The 19670-nt window shown below is 41.9% G+C and overlaps 1 protein-coding gene across 1 annotated transcript in view; it reads right to left on the bottom strand.

The window, feature by feature from the left end:
* adgrv1 (adhesion G protein-coupled receptor V1) overlaps positions 1-19670 on the bottom strand; it is a 130228-nt gene that overhangs the window by 30532 nt on the left and 80026 nt on the right. The window lies entirely within an intron of this gene.

The following is a 19670-nucleotide window of genomic DNA, read 5'->3' as shown; positions in this document are numbered from 1 at the left end:
AATTAAAATTTTTCCTTTCTCTTTGGAGTGTTACAAGCTCTTGGTGCATGAAGAAGATCTGTAAAGTTGCAAAGACTAAAGTCACGCAAAGAAAGACGGTGTGGTTTCAGTAATCGCAGTTAGTGTTGAAGAGAGAGAGAGAGAGAGAGAGAGAGAGAGAGAGAGAGAGGGTCACACAGTGGAGTCAGCTGTCTTAACCGTCTGTGACTTGTGTACTGCAAACACAAACAAGCTTCATCACTGTGTCTGTCATGCAACTCTGTTCCCCTTTCAGGCTTGAACTGATGGTTGGCCAATCGGTGCAGACTGCGTTTGTCAGAAAAAGGGACTTTGTAGTAAACTACATGTTTGAGAGCGGCGGGCACAGAGGACCTACATTAATTTACAATAATGTACAATGTGCAATAACACAGCACACAAACACACATTAAATCATTATAGCACATGATAATCTCACTTTGAGATGCCCTTCAGGTTTATCAGCTCCTGTCATGTCCAGATCCACATCATATTATCATTTATGCATGTAGACATAAAATGTTGAATAAAGTGTTTATCTGTCCTTTTCTAAAAACATCACAGGGAGTTTTTTTTTATAATGAAAACAAGCAGTAAATGAATACAGTGCAAGTCTAAAAGGGAAACTTTTTTAAAAAACAGAATTAGATTAGAGAGTGCTAGAGATAGAGGATTAAAAAGGAAGAGAAGAGATGGAAGATATCTGTTTTTAGCCGATTCTTGAGGATGGCTTAGGACATTCTACCAGGAGGGAACATTTATTTTAAAAGTCTGTGAAAGTGATTTTCTGCTTCTTTGGGATGGCACAATAAAGCGATGTTCATTTGCAGAAAGCAAGCTTCTAGGGGACACATACTGCAAGCATAAACTAATGACCAGTGGTGGTTTTGTAGGCAAATATCAAGGCCTTGAATTTTTTGTGAGCAGCTATTGGTAGCCAGTGCAAATTGATAAACAGAGGTGTGACGTGCATTCTTTTGGCTCATTAGAAATTAATCTTGCTGCCACGTTCTGGATTAATTGTAAAAGTTTGATAGAGCTGGAAGACCTCCCAAGAGTTGTTCATCCAGAACCGTTCAACCGAGAATCGTCACTACCTGCGTCACTGAACTTGTGACACAAACACAACAGAACCACTAGATTTAAATCAGTACAGCCAACTAAGGATCAAATGCAACTGTTTTGAATGAGCACACCATTTTTTAACAAAAAGTTTTGTTGTCTTTTGCTGAAGTAAAGACATTCCTCTCGTTGATAGCTCCGGATGAGATCCAGATGAGAGCTTGATGGGGCGACACGGAATGAAAAAGTTATTTTAGGAGATGTGGCAGTAGGGGCAGCGTAACTTAAACGACATGTGAATAATCTCATCCAGTCTAAAGCGATACTAAACTGCAGTGGAAACGCAAACCGTGCGAGCCGAGTCGTACCACGCAGAGGAAAAGTGCCATGAAAGACATGGGTTAAGGATGGGTTTCTTGAGTAGTGGGGTTATATGAGCCCTGAGTGAAAAACACCAGTGTGAAGGTATGGTTTAATGATTTGAGTGAGAGCAGGTACAACTGCAGGAGAAATGGCTTGAAGGAAATGGAATAGGGTAGTAGGATGATTAGAAAGGATGAGTTTAGTTCTGCCTCAGATAGTGAAGAGAAGGATGTTAATGAATGCAGGTTTACTGGTAAGATGTGCTTGACAGATTGTGTTGTGGAAAATGGTGCACTGATGGTTTTAATTTTCATTAATGAAGAACGTGGCAAAGTCATATATACAGGTGCTTCTCAATAAATTAGAATGTTGAGGAAAAGTTAATTTATTTCAGTGATTCAACTCAAATTGTGAAACTCATGTATTAAATAAATGTAATGCACACAGAATGAAGTAGTTTAAGACTTTGGTTCTATTAATTGTGATGATTTTGGCTCACATTTAACAAAACCCCGAATGTCTGAAGCCCTATACCATCCCGCCAATCCTATTGGCAAAATGGCGCATAGCACCACCCTACGCATGCGCACGCATGATATACCTGGGTGCAGAGCGCCATTTCGCTCAGATTTCATGACTGAAGATGAAGAATTATCAAGGTACGGAACGGCCAGAACCGCAGCATCTCGTTCCCTATTCAAGGAACCAAGGTTACATACGTAACCGAGATGTTCCCTATCATAGGTCACTTCGATGCTGCGGTGACGTCACCACGTATGGGAACGATATACCAAAACGCCTGACGTACCTGATAACTGAGATCCGAGGAAGCATCTGCTCAAGCGGAGAGAACCCGGGAGCCAGGGGCCATCCTCACATCCAGACTGTAGGACTTGATAAAAGTGCTCGGTGAGGACCATCCTGCCGCAGCACAGATATCATCCATAGAAGAGCCACTGAGAAAAGCTTGAGAAGAAGCTACAGCTCGAGTGGAATGAGCCTTAATCCCTAAGGGCGAAGCGAGTCCGTGCGCCTCATAGGCCAAAGAAATTGCCTCCACCAGCCAATGGGACATGCGCTGCTTTGTAACCGCATGGCCCTTACTTTTATGTCCAAAGCAGACAAACAGCTGGTCAGATTCACGCCAAGGGGCTGTACGATCCACATAAGTCTTTAAAGCTCTCACAGGGCAAAGACTTAGATCTCCTGACCCAGCCTCAGCAGGTGAAAAAGCTTCCAGAACCACTTGCTGAAAGCGAAAGGGGTTAGATGCGACCTTAGGAACATAGTTAGGCCTGGGCCGCAGCAGCACCTTCACAGAGCCCGGTGCAAATTCCATGCATGAGGGTGAAACAGAAAGAGCCTGTAAATCCCCAACTCTCTTGAGGGAGGATAAAGCCATGAGAAGAAGTGTCTTCAGTGTCAGGAATTTATCCGATACGGTCTCCAAGGGCTCAAACGGATGCCCTGATAAACCTAGCAACACAATGGATAAATCCCATGAAGGAACTCGCACAGGGCGGAAAGGCCTCAGCCGTCGCGCACCCTGTATGAAACGAGAAACTAATGGATGACGCCCCACAGAGGCACCGCCAATGTATTCGTGGTAAGCTGAAATGGCTGCCACGTAAACCTTTAAAGTGGCTGGTGTAACGCCATCCGAAAAACGCTCCTGGAGGAACTCCAGCACTGAAGCCACTGGGCAGTAAACTTGATCCACATTATGATTGCCACACCAGGCTGTAAACAGTCTCCACTTGAAAGCATATAAGCGTCTCGTAGAAGCTGCTCTAGAATTCAATATAGTCTCAGTGGTTTCAACAGAAAGACCGGGACATACTAATGCACTCCGCTCAATGGCCACGCCCACAGTTTACACAGATCTGGCCTCGGGTGCCAAATCAGCCCCTGTGCTTGTGATAATAAATCCTGTCTGAGGGGAATCTCCCACGGAGAGCCCGCTAGCAGACTGATCAGATCCGCAAACCACGGCTGCGTGTGCCATCGCGGAGCCACCAGCAGCAGCTGTTCCACTCTGTCCCGCCGTATTCTGCATAATACCGCTGGGATCAAACGAATTGGAGGAAAAGCATACAGACTGGTCCTGGGCCAGCTGTGAGCTAACGCATCCACGCCCAGGGGCGATGGGGAGCGTAGGGAGAACCATAGCGGGCAATGCGTAGTCATGCTCGACGCGAATAAATCCACTTTCGCTTTGCCGAATATCCGCCATAAAAGATCCACCGTCTGGGGGTGTAATCGCCATTCTCCCTGTTCCAGAGCCTGTCTGGATAGCAAGTCCGCTCCGAAATTCAATCGTCCGGGGACATGAATGGCCCGGATCGACAGAAACTTGTCCCGAGACCACAGAAGAACATGCCTCGCCAGCCTGCACAGGGGGCGAGAGTGCAATCCTCCTTGATGGTTCAGATAAGACACAACCGCTGTGTTGTCTGATCTGAGCAGCACATGACGGCCGATCAGCAGATCCGTGAAATACTGGAGAGCCAGAAAAACTGCCAGTAATTCCAGTCTGTTTATGTGCCAGCCGCGCTGAGCCGCTGTCCATACTCCGTGGGCTGGTCGCCCTTGACACACAGCTCCCCAACCAGTCAAAGACGCGTCCGTCGTGACAGTCTCTCGGAAAGCATACATTCCCAGTCGAACTCCTGACAGGAGAAATTCGGTTGACATCCAAAATTTTAGCGACATCACACACCGCCGTGTCACCGAAATCGTGCGATGCGGGAGACAACGGGGTGAAATATTCCGCCTTTTTGTCCACCACTGAAAGGGGCGCATTTGAAGCAATCCCAGACGAATCACGGGGGATGCTGCTGCCATTAGACCCAAGAGCCTGAGGCACAATCTCACGGTCACCGTGCGACCCGCTTTGAAGTGCCGCACGCATGACGCAATCGACTGAGCGCGCGGGAGAGAAAGCTTCGCTGTCATCGCGCGAGAGTCCAGATCTATTCCCAGAAAAGTTATCCGTTGAGAGGGAGTTAAAACACTTTTCTTGAAATTTGTTCGTAAGCCCAGGCTGTTTAAATGATTCAGCACAGTCCGCGATTGCGCTAGCACCAGCCAATCGTCCAAATAATTCAACACACGAACGCCCTGGAGCCGCAACGGGGCCAGAGCTGCGTCCATGCATTTTGAGAAAGTACGGGGCGCTAAAGCCAAGCCAAAGGGAAGAACGCGGTACTGATACGCTTTGCCCTCTAAAGCGAATCTGAGGAACTTCCTGTGTCTCTTGACGATCTGAATATGGAAATACGCATCCTTCAGATCGATCGCAATAAACCAATCGTTTGGTCGGATCTGAGACAGAATAGATTTCACCGTCAACATCTTGAATTTGCTCGGTCTGAGTGCAAGATTCAGACGGCGTAAATCCAGAATGGGCCGTAATCCGCCGTCTTTTTTCGGTACCACGAAATAACGGCTGTAAAAACCTGTCTCCATCTGAGAGGGGTGTACTTCTTCTATAGCCCCTTTGCTCAGCAGAGCTGACATTTCCTGTCGCAGCACCGCCATTTCCGTAGACTTCACCGTAGTGGAAAGAATTCCGCGGAAAGGAGGCGGGCCTTTCCGAAACTGAATGGTGTATCCGTGACAAACCGTGCGTAACACCCATTGAGAAATGCCGGGCAAGCGTTCCCACGCGGCCCGAAACAATATTAGCGGTTTCAAAACTTCCGCTCCCTGCAACGCTGTCATACGCGTTAAAACGACCGGACACGAAAAACCTGTGGTGTTCGTGCACCGGGGAAGCGTATGCGCCAGAGTCGTTGCGTTCCGTTGAGTATAATCCTGAAACGTGTCCACGGCAGGAATTAGGCCAACAGATGGAACATCGGGCTCTGCCGCTAGCGAAAAAGCGGCGGCTGCGCGAGCCGTCATAAACGGGCCGTTTGTGTAGGGTCCTTGAGTCGTCCCTCGAACTCCGAAAGCAGGATTGCGCAGAGTGAGCGTCTGAGAGTGAGGGAGCGTCTGTCATTACAGCTCGATCTAATGTTGCTCGAGGCGCTGTTTGCGGCGAGACAATCAATGTTTGAGCATGGGGACTGCAATGAGAGTGTAGGATGCGCGAAAGCGGTCCGACAGCGCTCTCTAGCGGAGGGCACAGTCCCTGGCAAGCAGCAAAAAGATCAGAAGCTCCTATATCCGTTTCCCCGAGAACGAGAGGCTTTAGCCGTCGAGGTCAGGTTCAATCGTTTACGTTGACGCTGGTGCGCCGGAGGAAAAACCCTAGGGCCCCAATCCTTACGAGGAGGCGCCATAGGTGTGGGTTCCTCTCGAGAGGCTGCTCGCTGGCGGTGAGAGGAGGTTGAGCGAGAACGCGCGGGCGCTTGCCGGCGTTCAACCTCCCTGGGTCTGCGGGGAATCAGCTGGCGGAAAGCGGCTGATTGCTGTTTCGCTGCCCTGAACTTCTCCACTACTGACGTGACAGCCTCACCGAACAACCCATCCCTGGAGACAGGGGCATCCATAAGGAAAGATTTATCCTTCTCCTTAATATCGGTGAGATTAAGCCAGAGGTGGCGCTCAACCGAAATCAAACCGGCGATAGTACGGCCCACTGCACGAGCGGTATGTTTGGTAGCACGTAGCGCCAAATCCGTAGCTCTGCGAAGTTCTTTCACTGCCTCCGGTGTGATGCCCTCACCTTCATCCAATTCCTTCAATAACTCCGCTTGGTAGGCCTGAAGGACCGCCATAGAGTGGAGTGAAGCAGCCGCTTGACCAGCCGCCATGTAGGATTTACCCACCAAACTAAACGTGACTCGACACGCCTTCGAAGGAAGAAGGGGGCGAGACTTCCATGCCGCGGCCGAACTAGGCGCAAGTTGTTCGGCGAGAGTCTCTTCAACCGGGGGCATCATAGTGTAGCCATGGTTCGCCATATCAGAAACGGTGGCGAAATCCGCGGCCGCAGCATTAGTGATCCGCGCCGAAAACGCACCAGGACCTCGAAACCTCCTGGTGGAGGTCCGGGAAAAAAGGTAAAGGCCTCCGGGGCTGTGTAGGTGTCCGACTAGTTAGAAAACGGTCGTCCAGCTTAGAAGAAGGTTGGGCCTCGGCCTTGTCAACCTCCCAGTCTAGCCCCAATTTACCCACCGCACGAGAAACCACATCCAACAGCTCACTGTAGGAGGGGGAAACACGCCTCTCCTGTCCGCTAGGAGGAAGAGGGCTAGTGTCGGTCGCGAAGTCCTCAGACCCCGAGGCCGCGGTGGATAAAACATCGTCGTCATAGCGTCCACAACCGAAGGAGATGGCGGCGCATGCCTCCGGTGTGGGAAGTAAATCCTCATTAGAGAAGACGACAGGCTCAGTATAAGTTTTATTCTGCAGCAGGGTAGGGGAGAGCGAGCGATGTGGAGAATATTCCAGCGCTGCGCTGTCCACGAAGTCCATGTCGCACGTGTCACCCCAGGCCCTCGCCTCGTGCGGTGCCTCAGCAGTCGCAGAGGTGACCTGACGGGGGTTAGACTCGAGGGCGACATTAGAGAATACTTCCACCCTAGAGCGCAGTACTCTGAGCCGCAGGCCATCACAATGGGGACAGGAAGAAAGGCCGCTAAGCGCCGCCTGTGCGTGATGTAAACCAAGACATACTACGCACCTGTCATGAGTGTCCCCCGCCGTGATGTACCTGGTACATGGCTCCTTGCATTTGCGAAAACTCATCGCGTCCGCGAAGAGGAGTTAACACTGCTCGAAGAGATCGCTGGAGAACGCGAGATGATAGGGCACAGATGATTCGCTATTCCTGAAGGAATGAAATCTGAGCGAAATGGCGCTCTGCACCCAGGTATATCATGCGTGCGCATGCGTAGGGTGGTGCTATGCGCCATTTGGCCAATAGGATTGGCGGGATGGTATAGGGCTTCAGACATTCGTCACACCGGAGGTGTTCCCATACGTGGTGACGTCACCGCAGCATCGAAGTGACCTATGATAGGGAACCCAGATTTCTTGGTAAAAGGGTGCAGTGACTTTGGTTTTCAAAAAACTCAATGGACCAATACCAGCAGATGGCATTGCACCTCAAATTATCATAGACTGTGGAAACTTAACACTGGACTACAAGCAACTTGGGCTATGAGCTTCTCCACCCTTCCTCCAGACTTTGGACCTTAGTTTCCAAATTAAATATCTGCTATCATCTGAAAAAAAGACTTTAGACCAATGGCAACAGTCCATTTCTTCTTTTCCTTAGCCCAGGTAAGATGCCTCTGATGTTGTCTGTGGTACAGGAGTGGCTTAACAAGAGGGATATGACAATTGTAGCCTAATTCCTTGACACTTCTGTGTGTGGTGGCTCTTGATGCCTTGACCCCAGCCTAAGTGCATTCCTTGTGAAGTTCTCAAAATTCTTGAATCCAGTTTGCTTGACAATCCTCATAAGGCTGCGGTTCTCTTGGTTGGTTGTGCATCTTTTTCTTACACACTATTTCGTTCCACTCAACTTTCTATTAACATGCTTGGATACAGCACTCTGTGAACAGCCAGCTTATTGGCAATTTATTTTTGTGATTTACACTCCTTGTGAAGGATGTCAATGATTGTCAGAGACCATTTGGAAAGCTCAGGAAACATTTGCAGCTGTTTTGAGTTGATTAGGTGATTGGCATGTCATCAAATTATAATTTGTTGAGATCGTGAATTGGTGGGTTTTTGTTAAATGTGAGCCAAAATCATCACAACTAAAAGAACCAAATACTTAAGACTACTTCAGTCTGTTTTTTAATACATGAGTTTCACAATTGGAGTTGAATTACTGAAATAAATAAACTTTTCCTCGACATTCTAATTTATTGAGAAGCACCTATATATACTGTATATATATTTGTGGTGGGCATAGATTAATTTTTTTTTAATCAAGATTAATCTCACTGTGATTTTATAATTAATCTAGATTAATCTAGATTAAAATGGCTCATTTGAATTCTGCCAAAGGCATTCAGAATATGTGTGTTACCCAAATTAAACTGTCAAACAGTAAGTCTTTGAGAAGGGGGTTATCAAGCTAGGTGGTGCATTAGAAAAGAGGCTCATCTCCTGTTTCCAAAATGCAAGTGCTTGAAAAAGCTGTAAACTAATTCCACATTACACAAGGTGCAAACAACCTTACCCCTGTTTCACACATACACTTGTACCAGTGGGCCCTGTTTGAAATTGTTTCATTTTTATGTTTGTTTATTTTTATTTATTTGTGCTATTTACAAAATGTTTTTTTTTTTCAAGTTTGTAGGTGTCAAGGTACAGAAACCAAATAATTAAATGTAAAATAGCACTGGATAGTCTTCAATGTAAAAATGAAATATACAATCAAACCTACATTTATTCAGACACCTTCAACATTTCTCACATTATTACAGTTTTGCTATATATATCAAATATTCTGGTGTCTGAATAGTTTTTGGTTTGACTGTTAAAACTACAAAGTAGTCAAGAGCAGTGAGGGATTTTAATTTTAATTTTCTTGGATTAACATTACAGCAGTCAGTAGATAAATTTTGACATATTTTGTAAGTATTTGTCGGCACAAGAGCAAAAATAAGCAAATTCTATGTTCAAGTGTTGAGATGCCTTTCTCTGCGTGAGCCCTGAACACCCGAACACCCCGAGTACTGAATCGGGCTCTTTCACATCTTGTTGTTTGTTCAAACTGCGATTTATATTTATTCGTTCGGGTGCAGGAGGAACTTCGAGGAGAACTTCGCAGAAGAGAGCTCGGTTCAGTGTCGCTGTCCGTGATACGCGGCGCTCTCTCTCTCAGCACCGAACACAGCGCGCGAGTAACTAGCTACACTGTTCAGCTTTTCCCCGTCTTGTGTTTGGATGCTTTAATGTTTAAATCGACAAGCGGTAAGGCTTAAAAACATGTGAAAAAGATAAGTTTTCGTGACGATGCGCAGCAGTGGCCCGTCAACTGTCCTGAGCATCTTTTTAGGCTGGCCTCAGCCAGTCGGTTATATAAAATATCAAGGTGAAAGTCATCATAGCTTGCTTAGTATAGACCCAGCTCCCAACAAAACTTTGAGAATAGATTAACGGCGATATTTTTTTTATCGCCCGATAAGAGTCTCACGTTAACGCAGCATGTTAACGCCGATAACGGCCCACCACTAATATATATATATATATATATACACACACACACACACACACACACACACACACACACATCTATCTGCAGTCTTCCTGCCTTCTAATCACAGTACAGTACTGCCTGGTGTCACGAAAAAAAGATGGATTTGCAGCTCTGTGTCATCACAATATCATATGGTGCTCAACAACAGAAGGCCCTTCATCATATCAGAACAATTTTACAATGTGCTTTGTGTTTTTCCAGCTTTTCCTTGCACATATCCTAATTAATTTACATTTATGTGAAAAGGAGAACTCTTAATACATATTTATGTGCATTTCTATTAGATTACACATATGATACATGGTTAAGTAGGGGGAATTTATTACCATGTTTTCTTTTACCATACAGTGGATCACTCTGGTTTGTGAATGGAGCTACAGTGACTCCTACAGCCACAATTCAAAAACACAGCTTATAGGAAGATCAGTGGTTTACAGTTCCTACACTGATAACTAAGAGTAAACATTCATATTTAGACAGTTTATCATAAGGATAATTAGTGCTTACAGTTTGTTTTGGCCACATCACCATGCAGACTGCACACAGTCAAAGAGAACTAACAAAAGAACCTAAAATAGGCCTGAAGTTTAATAAAATGGCTGTTGATGGTTTCCTTCCTCACTTATCTGACAGCACATCCAGAAGCTTCTTGGAAATCTGATAGAAGCCTGGTCCATCTATCTATTCTGGAACATGCACAATGGCCATTACCTGTTTCTTTCGGTGCTCTGGGCTCTGTCCTTGTATTGTGACACACATTTTACTGTGTGAAAATGCGAAACTAGACCACTCAACTTCCAGTTTGGATGTAGCACATCATATGTGTCAATCCCTTCAAGGCTGAACAAGTAATTCTCAAACCGAGCTTCTAAATTAATACCTAGAAAGCAATACAGTGCATTTTCACATGGGCGCGAGTGATTAGATGTGCCAGCTCTTAGCCTCATTCTTTCAGTCAATAAACAAACAAAAAGGCAGCTCATCAGGCGAAGCATTGCCCTGTCTCACCCTCCAAAGTCCAGGTCAAATAAACTATGTGCTTCCCAGGTCTCTAAAAATAGAGCAAGCAGGCTCCTTGAGTCCAGAGGTTATACAGGAACCGTGCTGACAGACCTGTGCTGATGGGACTGTCCTGGTCAGCCGCCAAATCTAAACTGCATTAAGAGCTAGTCTGACGGGGCAGGACTTAAACACTAATAAAGAAGTGGAGCCTATGAACAACAGATAAAGCTGCTGTAAGAAAATACAAATTAGCCACTCTAAGTACAAAACTGGAGGTTTTGCGCGGCTACTGTGCAGTTTTCATTTGTCTTTTCAAAAAACGTCAAGTGTCACCTCTGTGTTTTAGAGCAAACACATAACATTAAGGTCAAATATATGTGTAAACATGGACAAAGCTGAGCTACAGTCGTATAAACTAAGGTCTGTTAGTCTGATTTTGACAGGAACATTTCCAGACCGACTAAAGCATTAACATGCTTTTTTAAAAGACATATTATGAGTGGGTGAATTAGTGAGTGATGATTGCTTTTGTTTAACTGGTATCAAACTTTTAAATCGTATTTAAATAAATAAAAAGTGGTATGCAAAAAGTGGTATGCAGCCACAATGATAATGAACAGTTTTTTTTCTGCTCACATATAAGCGTGACACTTTTAAGGTCTTGCAATGATGCTGATTTATGTAAGAGTGTCTTTAAAAACAAACCAAGTAAAATAGGAGTACCACAGGACATTAATAGTATCAGACTACAACACGGAATAACATGGCTCTTCGATATAACATGTTAATAAATGACTGATGTGTAACTTTTTTTTTTTGATAATATAATTTGTTATATGTGGGCTGAAAAGGCTACATTAGTGTGCTGTCTATGCTGTTGAGAACTGTGCTAAAGGTCAGTTCAACTCTCTGCATCTGTTTACAGTGCTTTTTTTGGAAGGGAACAAGTCTTCAAGGTCTGCTGTGGGTCATTTGGGGTCATCACTGGGTAGCTAAACACAGTGCTAGGAAAAAGAAAAGAGCCATTGGCCGAAGTGTCCAGGAGGACATAGTCTAAGCACACACACTAATCGAACTATACACACCAGATGATGACATCTCAAAGCATGCAGTATTTGCTCTCAAACAAATGCTCTCAAGTAAAAACAATATGGAAAGCAGACACAAGCGCATAAACTACAAGAATAAAACTGTGTTCGTGCTAAGATCACCATTAAAACCAAATTACAGCTCACACAGGCACGATCAATAGTCGGAAATAACTAGGTTTGCAGGTCCTGAAGGAAACAACAGTGCTGGCAAGGCAAGAAAATAATGGTATTAAAGTTTTAGCTAAAATTAGTGTTTAGATGCATAAATACAATACCAATGAAATGAAAAGAAAATATTAACAGAGTCTACACAGCAGTGGTTTGCACTGAATTAACTGTAGAGGTCTGTGGAGAAGAAGCTGAAAAAGGAAAAAGAGGAATATCAATACAGTGCTTGTCGTGCATGTACTCTGAAATGGTATAACAGAATGAAGAATAAATAGTTTTTTTTACCCAAAGTTTCTTTAGAGTACACTCATTAAAAGAACAGTTTCAAATGTAGAAACCTTAAATGTGCATTTCAGAAAGACACACTATTAACAGTTAAAGGGTCATGTTGTGTCCTTTTATGTACCAGCCCCTTTTATGCACTCTACCTTTCAAATGTTTGGGATTTGTAATGTGTGTGTGTGTGTGTGTTGTTGTTTTTTTTTTTTTTGTTGTTGTTTTTTTTTTATGTATATAAATGTATTTGTTTAATCACAAACACGGTAAAACAGTAATACTGTAAAATATTGCTACAATTTGAAACAATTTAATTATCATTTAAAATGTCATTTATTCTTGTGATGGGGAAGCTGAATTTACTTCTGAATTGTCAGTAGCCATTACCCCATTTTTCAGTGTCACGTGATCCTTCAGAAATCATTCAAATACGACGATCTGGTTCTCAAGAAACTTGATGTCAGCTTTGAAAACAATTTTGCTGATATTTTGATGGAAACCATGATTAATTTTCCCCCAAAAAATGATTTTATGAATAGAAAGTTCAAAAGAACAGCATTCATTTGAAATTTTTTTGTAACGTTATAAATGTGACCCCAAACTTTTGAATGATAGAGTAGGTTATTTTTACTACGCCTAGATAAGTATAGATCAGTACGATTGCTATAATGATTTTATATAAAATAATGATTTTATAAAACAGTCTAATAAACAATAAGCTTATACTGACTTAATTGATCAATTGATTATACTCACAAGTGGCTGTTTTTGATGTATTTCATCAACAAAAATAGTAGGGCTGCCCCTTAATAGCCGATTGTTAATTGACGAGAAGAGGCTTGGTCAATCGACATTTTAATAGTTGCAAGGAAACAAATCCGCAGAAAGTGGCGAAGTCATGTTACTGTTACGGACAGATTATTAACAGCTGCTCTGTGTGGTAATTACTGTAGGACATGCAAACATTCGTTCCATTCATTGACCTGAAATGTGGCTTATCATCTGAAACATGTAAGAAGTCCGCTAGTCGCTTCATTACATTAACCTAGGAAAAATGTGAGCTATTTAAGTGTTTGTGCGGAGTGTGGAAGCTGAACAGTAGCGAGTTCACTGTATGACACCTGGTGCGATCTGCATTTAACTTAAAATACTCTGTCATTTTTGGTCATACAGATATGAGTAATAATCATGTCCTTCCTTGTCCTTCAAATAAACACACATGGGTACAATAGGAGACTCTAGCCTCTTGAACACCTCCTTTTGCCTTCTTTTGTAATCTGTTTGCACCGTGGGAGCATCAAACTGTTTAGATTCACTAAACAGTACAAGTTTGTATGTGTGTATTTATAATTATGTGTGTATTTCAGTGTTTGTAAGTAGTAGCGAACACACACACACCTTAAACACTACAGGAAGAGGGCAGAGGGGAGTTTTAAGAGGTTCAGACATTTGCTTCCTTTAGCTGGACTTTCTCACAGGCATTGTTGTGCTCTCCCAGACTTCTTGACGTCAGTCAGACCATGAGCATCACTTTCCTGCTTATTGATTCACACTGAATGAACATTCCCTGTCTCAAATGCAGCTCCCACGACCAGCTAAGAGTAAACACTTGAGGACTTAAAACATTAGCAAAATTCACTGTATTCATTAAGAGGCTTATTATTATTATTATTTACACCCAGTCTAACTAGGGTTGGGAATCAGAAATTTTTTCTGATTCCAGAATTGGATGGTTAAGGTCAGGAATCGGATACTTATTGTCAAATAAAAATTTTGATTCCTCCTATAGATTCCTATGGCTTTTTTTTCTTCATCTGTGAGGATCAGACCTAGCGATCTGCCAGGAATGTGCTCACTAATCGACATGCTGCAAAGTTTGGCTACATTTGCAATCAGAAGCCAAAAAAAAGCGTCACCACCAACATGACAAAGCAATTTAATTTAATAGAGCGTTAAAGATCGCAAACACGATTCAAACGCCAACGTGATTCTATACCTAAACTACAATGATTCATCTCTTTCTCTTCCATCTCAACCTTTGACGTGTGCGATCAATGTCGTGATCACTTGGTTCATCCGTGCAGTGTACAATCACACCAGCGTGATTTGAACATTTAAATCTGTCTTCACGCTGTTATTGACCTAAAGAGAGCAGCTGTCATGAATGAAACAGCTTCACAGTCTTTTCAGCCACACAGTGTCATTATTTCTGTTTCAAACATTCAAATCAAAGACGTACTTGGATAAAAGTTTATAATTCAGATATAAAGTGTGTGTAAAATGTGTATGGTAGTGATTAAAATAGAGTTAATCACCTTTTGACAGTAATTTGACACCTCAGATGAAGATTTATTGATAACATTGTTACTCCAGTAGGTGGCGAAAAGGGGCTGTTAAAAATGTATTTGATTTTGAATCATACAAGAGATTCATTCAAGAATGCTGATTCATCCAGTAATGAAACAAGTACATAGTGAGTCATTTAATCATTAATTCATAAATTACAAATGATTTTGTTTAGTTGTCTAGTTATCACGAGAGAACCACAACTTCCATTGATAAAAAATAAATAAATAATAATAATAATTCAGATTAATGTAGTTCTATTTTGCACACAAACAGTTCTTAAAGAGTTCAGTTTTTATGTAGCCTGTCGATTTTTGTTCATGGTATACGGCTCTAATAAATGGTTCGCAAAAAAGAGACACAGGATAAATGTTTGATATTATTTAATCACATTGGTATCGAAACTTGTAATCGAAAAAAATCAGAATCGATAAGCAGAATCGGAATTGGATATTCGGAATTGATAAAAATCATACGATACCTAACCCTACGTCTAACGCAGATGGAATTGACAATAAAAGCTTTCATCTCATACACTACCATTCAAAAGTTTGGGGTCAGTAAGATATTTATTTTGACAAAAGAAAAGTATGCAATAATCCAATTTAAAAAAATGACAGTAAAGTTGTTTCTAAAGTTACAATACATGTCTGTTTCAAATAAATATTCAGCAAATAATCTGAACTGGTTTTCAACATTGAATATATACTTCTTGAGAATCAGATTATCATATCTGAAGGACTTTTTGAAGTATTGTGTATTACTGAAGACTGAAACTTTTGAATGTTAGTGTATATGATATGCATTTGAACATTTCCTGAAGTCCCATGTTTTAAACCTAACCTTAAATGAAATCCTACAGAAATGCAGCAAATATACTGTAACATGTCGAGGTTCTTATAACACAACAACAGGACACACAAAATATTTTCCCCATTTCTTAATTTTCAGTTGAGAAGGTGGATGCTGTGGATAAAACTATATGTCAGCCAATAAATCAACAAAACATTACGTCATCAGTCAAAGAAATAGTACGACCCAAGAACAAAATGTCATGAGTCATAATCATTTTGTCCACCAAATCAAATTGCTCTGAAAAGACTTCCCAGGAATTTTAGGCTGCTATCATGCAGACATGAATGCATCTCCAACAATTATCTATAGTGCTGCCTCATCACATGTAACTCGGGACACACTCAACTTTTTCCATCTCCATCACCAAACAAATGTGATCACAACAGATGTCAAAAGGAAAAATGTATGTTCCTTTTATGGAAATAAACCTCCAGAATATCACAGTAACAATTTATTTTGAGCTCTGATGTATCATTGTGTGCGTACAACCAGAAATGTTTTTATTGTACTAGCAAAGAAGGCCTTTACATGGAAGTCTGCAGCTTGTTTATTCAGACAGAGAGTCAGAGAGAAGGTGGAAAAATATAAAATACAAATTTAGACTGGTTATATATTTGAGACTTAAAGGGTTAGTTCAACCCAACATGAAAATTATGTCATTAATCACTCACCTTCATGTCGTTCCAAACCCGTACCCAAGAACATATTGGACATAATCAGTGTTGTTTACGTTCGGGGGGAAAGCACATGCATGAAAATAATTTGCGTAATCAGTGTTGTTTACACTTATGGGAAAGCGTCCGTATGCATTGTAATACTGTCTAAAATGGCCAAAGATGTAACTCGAGGGAGGAAAATGTTTGAGTAAATTATGCTATTTTTGTTTTCTTATCGCACAAAAAACAAACATTCTCGTAGCATCGCAAAACTGAAGTTGAGCCACTGAGGTCACATGGACTGTTTTATTGATTTACTACGTTTCTGGACCTGGGAACATTTCAGTTGAGTTGCTGTCTATGGAGGGTCAGATAGCTCTCCAATTTCATCAAAAATATTTTAATTTGTGTTCCAAAGATGAACGAAGGCCTTACGGGTTTAGAACGACATGAGGGTGAGTAATTAATTACATAATTTTCATTTTGGGGTGAACTAACCCTTTAATTGCATCACTCAGTACTGCAAACTAGAAACTAGAACAATCCCAGTCAAATCCCAGTGAGATACAAATGACACACAGAGTTGACAAGAAAGACATTTAGAAAGAGACTGTATGCTGCACATGATGCCGGGTACGTTAAGAGAACATAAAATTCTAAGCTTCAGATAAATAAGATACTGCTGGGTCTAAGTTCTCAAAGCTGAGCTGAAATTAGCATAACTGATTTTGGGATTAAAAAAAAAAAACATCAGTTTATTCTGGGACATTCAGTTCAGCAAAGAATTAAGGGGATGGGTATTTAATTTCATATGGAAAACTACATTTGTTATATCTTCTATGTCGCCTTTGTGTGCTTCCATTGTATGGGTGGCCATGTGTGTTAGCATCTCCATATGTGTTTGTGTACATCTCACACATGAGCTGCATGCATATGAATCTAAAGGCCACATTCCCGAAAAGCTTTTTATTGCCGCGGCTCGCTGTCTGATTACCCTCGCTAAATGTGTGTTACTGCTGCTCATAAGAACTGCACTGACATTTTGGGCCAGGTGAGCTAGTCTGGGTAAATTTCCACTAACTACAGTCTTGAGTTGTCGACCTGTCTCACCTACATAGTGTCACGCAGGTAGATAAGAAGAGAGAGGCTACTGAAGAGAAAAACTAAATATCTGAATGTATTAAATGGTTCAAGAGTGGATAACAATACATTTTCTTCTTCTGTATTCTTTGCATCGTAGATCAAAATGTCAAATGTCAATCTGATTATAAACACTATAGAAAGAGTATAGACTGAAATGTCTAAGAAATACAGCAACAATATGCCTTTGGTACAATAATTTCACATTTCCGAAAATAAATTCAATTTGGAAATGACATTAAATCATTATAATCTTCTTACTCAAATTGTTATGGCTACGATATAATTTACAATGAATCTCTGAATCCGCTAGCAAAAATGCTTCTTTAAAAAAAAAAAAAAAAAATTAATATTTCTTTTATTTATAGCAAATTATATTGTCATCATGACAATCATCTATCCGGTACTTAAATTGTTATGGTGATGATATAAATTGCAAATTTGAAAAACAGAAGCATTTTTACTAGTGGATTCAGAGGTTTGTTCCAAAACTGTATTAAACATAAAAGATATTTTGAAGAACAGAAAGTGGGAGCCAAACAACACTGGAGCCACAGACTTCCAGTATAGAGAATAGAATAGAACAGAATAGAAATATTGTTTTATGTCCACAGAAGACAGAAAGTTAGTGACAGACTTTTCTTTCTGTGTGAGGTCCTCCAGTTTTCATCTAGAAGATGTATTTTTAAAGTGTTTGTTTCAAGTATTTCCAACATGCTGCAAAACCCTGTCAGATGTTAGACTGACACATTGAAGATGTTTTTGTTGCATTTCAAAATACTCTTTTAAAGCTGTTTATCAGATGTCCGTATATAAATAATGCCTTAAATAGCACACATTAATGTCCAAATGATGCACTCTTTCACGGAGATCTTAGTGATGCTCATGTGCTTACTGGGAAGTCCGGAATCGCCTTTTCCCAGTCTAGAGGATATTTATTTTATAACCATTCAACATCCTTGGACAAAACACGAGCCCAGCTGTTGTTGGTACCGAACCTGTATGACGCATAACTTCTTGGGATGGCCAGACTGGAATTTTCCATTCAGCACCATCGAGGTAAAGAACAGCACAACAATTAGCGGATGACAGAATGCGACCGGGTTTTTCTGAGCCCTGTTAAATAGAGCCATGTTTGTTTTTTTCTTTTTCTATAAGTGAGCCGGACCAGTGGAAAATTCCCACTCCGGTCCACAGGTATCAGACCACTGACTGAATGACCCCCCGTTCTTTGTAGAGGGATGGGTGCACAGGGATAATTCGGTTGTCAGGGTTTAACACACCAGCCCATTTGAATGCGTTCGCCCAAGCTGCAATTACACATTTCTTAGAAAATGTTATCTGCCCGCTCCCCCAACTGAATCTGACTGGGTACACCCATGTGCATTTGAAATGACAGGCTTGCTGAAGTTCTTGGGTTTCCCAATATGCTTGGTCTGAAAAAGATACGTGCAAAAAGACAACTCCGACACCTGTCCATTCACCCAAAACTAAACTGAACCTGAGTTATCTACTTTAAATCACTGTTTTCAACAGATTTGACTCTTGCAGTAGTTCCTGATACCGTCTTTGTGTATTCAGGTTACAGTACAATGTCATTGACGCATAGGCAGAAGAAAGCACTGTAATGCATAATACATTTCACGACCGCCTCGACGGTCATTCAAAGTACGCACAAAACATTTACTTCCAGCTTTTACTAAATTTAACACAACTCCTGGGACTCAGCTACATTACAGTGTACCTTTACTCTGCTCACCGGCAAACCAAACATCCTCTGGGTAAACTAGGCCACATTACGCAGCAAAAAGCGTCATGTTGATGTCATAGCTGTATCACGTTTCTTTGGAGCAGCGTCCTAGATCCTGATACTGATTCCCAAGCACAGACTGCAAGTGGATTTCAGCCTCACTATCACATTGTCAGTTACTGGACGATACTGACGTAACACTAGGGTTGGGTACCGAAACCTGGGACCGGTACCTATGGAACTGGAATGAACAGAACCGAATCAGAACGCAGATTTCGGTGCCTCTTAAAGGTTTTCGGTCCTGATTCTCCAAAATGTATGCAAGAAGCATGGGTGTCGCTTGGCTTTTTTTAGCGGAGCTATAGCATTTAGCTCCATAAACTGTACACACGATCGCCTCATTGTCAGTCCTCTTAAATTTCATATGAAAACGGCGACAGACCTGTCTCCTCCCGGTCTTTCAGTGCGCTCTTCAATCTGCAGACAGCAGCGGAGCATGAGCAGACTCAAACAGAAACAGAGAACCCAAGGTGTTTGTTTATCAACAGATTTGTAGACTTTCTGTATTTGTGCAGTTCTTTGTCATAAATACAGTTTACAAAAGGTCACGAGTGAGCAATTGGTTTCCTATCTAGTGTAAAGTTTACGCTCCGTTCACCGCTCAACACATCAAATCGAGTTTCCCATCTACTCTAAAGTTTTAGCTACGTTCACAGCTCAATGATTGACAGACAGATTCAATGATTGTGAGATCAGATCTCCATGTGGAGAACTGG

The sequence above is a fragment of the Carassius auratus genome, chromosome 30, assembly GCF_003368295.1.
Source record: "Carassius auratus strain Wakin chromosome 30, ASM336829v1, whole genome shotgun sequence".
Taxonomy (NCBI): Eukaryota; Metazoa; Chordata; class Actinopteri; order Cypriniformes; family Cyprinidae; genus Carassius; species Carassius auratus.
The sequence above is the reverse complement of the archived record's forward strand: the minus strand, read 5'-3'. Positions and strand labels throughout refer to the sequence as shown.